Genomic DNA, 3,821 nt, shown 5'->3' on the forward strand with positions numbered 1-3,821 from the left:
ATGGGATGGAGGCAGCCGGGGTGCTTGGAGAAGAGGCAGCACTGTGGCTGTGAAGAGTGCTGCAGGGTGAGAGGGGGAAAAGGAGAAATGCTGAGATGCTAGAAGGAGATCCACTGCTCCTCTAGTGCACTGACCCTCCTCCCCAGAGTTACCTTCGTGCTGCCAGGCAAGCCCTGTGGGCCAACAGGAGCCACCTGCTCGCTGCTGGCTGCCCACTGAGGAAGGAAGGAAGGGGCATACGGTGGTGCCAGTGAGGAAGAAGCCCTTTCTCCAATTTTCAGATCCGAACACCTGGAGAAAAGAAAAGAATGGTCTCAGTTTGGGGCTGTTTTTGCAGCCCTCTCTGGGATTCGCTCATTTCCTTGGAGAGGTTTCTATGACAGAGAGAAGATTTAACCAAGGCCACTAATGGAAATTTTAGCTAGAGTCTTCTCACCAAGTCTACTCCTATCTCAGACAAAACTCATCTTTATACCTTCTAGACCCTCATGTGAAAATTCACACGCTTGCTTGGGTTGGAAGGGATCTTAATGCTCATTTTGTGCCACCCCGCTGTCATGGACAGGAATACCTCACAATAGACAAGGCCCCTCCAAGCCCTGTCCACCCTGGCCTTGAAAACCTCCAAGGATGGGGCACCCACACCTTCTTTGGGTAGCCTGTTCCATGCTCTCACCACCCTTCCACTCAAGCATTTCTTCCTAATATCTCATGGAAACCTGCCATAATGGGTCAGCTGAAAACTGATACCCTTCATCCTGTCCAACCCTTCCTGATAAAGGCTCCCTCCCCATCTTTCCTGGCAGGTCCCTTTAAGTTCCCTCACTCTTTTCTACAAAAGTCTAGCATCACAGAGCAGGCAAGTAGCAGGCTACATCAGGGCAGCAGCCTGAAGGACAGACTTGGGGCAGCACAGGTTCCACAGCACTGAATGAAGCTGGTAGTAATTGCCTTTGGTGAGAAATCTCTGCATTCTCTGCACTATGAGAAGCAAACCAATAGACAGGGAAAAGGAAACATCTTCTGAACGCATCTGAATGCTGCTTATTACCTGGCATAAAACAGCAGGTAGGCTTGCTGCCTGAGAGCTGTATCAAGGCAACGAAGCTCCACAGACTCATCATCCATCAGGTACCACAGCCCATTGCTGGCCTGTGGAAAAAAAAGGACAAGGATCTCTGCATGGTTTCTCACCAAAAACACAGGCAGAAAACTACCTAACAAACAGTATGTCAACACAAATCCAGTCCAGCCCCTCAAGACATCTCCTGCCCCAAAACCTTGGCTGTCAGTAACACCGACAGTAAAGTTTCTCTTCCCCACACACATTTTCCCATTGGCAAGGAAAGAAAAAAGGAAGGAAGGACATTGCTGACTACCTTTGTGTAGCAGAAATAGTGTCCTGTATGACAGCTGACCCCACTGTGCACCAGGACAGCATACAAGGAGTAACGGAGGGGTTCTCCCTCTGCCTGGGACATGTACGGGCGAAGATCCAGGTACTCGGGGTACTTCACAACCTGCACAGACACCAGCAGGGCTCAGAAGTGACCCTGACCTATGACACAGAATAGCCTGCCACATCCAGGGGCCAGAGGTGTGTAAATACATCTTTGGGGCTCACAAGCAGCTGGTTTTCCATAAAGCACACCATCACAAAGGTGTAATGCTTTGAGTGGCAGGAAACTGTTCTTGGCCAAAGCAGCTCTGCTGGAGAAGAGCGCTTGCCTGTCTTCCCAAGGGAATTCTCTCCCCAGAAGGGAACATGACGAACCCAAGACCAGTGCCTTGGCACAAGCTCAGGGAAATCTGCTCCAGGAAGAGAAAGCTGCACACCGGCTGTGTACAAACCTTGCTGATCTTCCTACCGGTGAAACAGTCAAACCTTTTTAGACACACCGTGAGAACCTTGGGTGCGCAATGGACTGTGAACTTCTTGAAGGCAGCAACATTCTTCTTACACCTTGAAACCAAGCACAGAACCCAGTGCTGAAATGCACCCAATCCTCCCCCAGGGTGGCCAGGCAACCTGTCCTGTCTCACACAGCTTTTGCTATTCTAAGGCTATTCCCTGCTCTATTTTAAAGAAGCTGCATCTCCTCTGTGTGCAGCAAAGCTCCATGAGAAGATGACTTCTGCTCAATGACATGCAACTCCCTCACACAGGATCTCCTGCTAATATGTGCTTAGTAATCATCTTACGTGCTACATTTGTAGCAGTTTTCACCATCCAGGTGCTCGGGTCTCACAAAGTCCTCCAGAGCTGCAGTGAGGGTCGAGGCTGTCTGCAAGAGTGACAAATGAGCACACTGAGCTGCAGGAAATTGCCTCACCCAAACAACTCCCACGAGCTGACAAGCAAACCCCTGCAGCTGATGCTGAAGAGACCCACCATGAAGCTGTCCAGAAGGAGACAGAAAGAGAGTGGGATGCTGAACATCTCCCTGTGTCCCAGCGGCTCCCGGAGCCATCAAGAGCTCCCTCCCCGTACCACCACACCACTCACATCAACTCATGACACTATGCAGGGGCATCAGTGGTGCAAACAACCCAACCCATCGGCCTGGGAGCCAGACAAGTGTTAGGGGAGGGCAAAGCAAAGGGGGATGAGGATATATTGAGGGTGCAGAGAGGATAATGCTGCTCGACCAGCTTAAAGACAGCACCTACAGAGAGACCAGTGCCATGGCCTCTGCAGGAGGACACCATCCATTCCCCTTCCCACCCACCACCAAGATCTCTTGTGCTCACAGCACACATTTTGAAGACAAATGTGCTGACTCTGGAAAGCTGCAAGGGCCTTGGCATGTCTTGAAGCACAACTGCAAAAGCTTCTTACTCTGATATCCAAAGGGATATCCAGGAAGGCCTCGTAGGAGTCAGAAACGGCTTTGCAGCTGACGCAGGTGACTGGAAGGAAAAATCCAAATGCTCAGCAATGGGAAGCTGACTGACACTGCCCATTTACACATTGTACCTGTCCCAGCAGACCAACTGTCAGGCACAGGCAGACAGAAGGACACAGGCAATGTCAAAGAGAGTAAGAGTTGAGGAAACATACCTCTGGATCTCAGAAAGCCTCCAAAGATTTGAGAGACAATGGTAGTGGATTGAGATGAGAGGTCCAAGCTGGAAACAAGTGGGAAGACAGAGCATTATCTCCGGCAAGAGTTTTGCTTGGCCTGAAAGCCCAGGGTTTAGGTTTCCCTTGATGGGAGCACACCAAGCAGTGCAAAGGGCTCAGAACTTGGTGAGGGTGATTTGCTTGTGCTTACTCGCTGCTTTCACTCAGACAAGCTGTCTGCATGGCATTGACAGTACAGCACAAGAAGTCGTGGGCATCTTCCTCCCTGCCGGGCTCCAAATGTTCTCCTATGCCTAAGAAAGAAGGTTTCAGTTCTCTCATAGAAGGAGGGAAGGAAACCTGTTCAAGCACCTGGTACGACTTACGTTTGAAAACCTTGAGGACAGCCAAAGGCAGGATGGCACTGACAGGGGAACGCAGGACCTTGTTCACGTGTGCTTCCATGATGCACATCATGCAGAAACCCTGCTGGTGACCTGAAGAGGGACACAGGGAAGGTCCTTAGGTTAGCAAAACATCCACAGCAGTGGGATACTCCTCCTCTTGCACTGCCACTCCACTCCAATACTCCACTCCTCCCAATGTCCCAATGGTCCCAGGGCATTTTAGTGTGCAGAAAATCTTCAGAGAGGGATGGTAAAACAAGAGCTTTCTGTGCAATAAGCACAGAGGGTTTAACTTGCAGGAATAAAGACTGCCAGGGAGAAAGAGGTGTTTTCATTAAGGGTAAGGCAGC

This window comes from Cinclus cinclus, chromosome 24 (genome assembly GCF_963662255.1).
Source record: "Cinclus cinclus chromosome 24, bCinCin1.1, whole genome shotgun sequence".
Taxonomy (NCBI): Eukaryota; Metazoa; Chordata; class Aves; order Passeriformes; family Cinclidae; genus Cinclus; species Cinclus cinclus.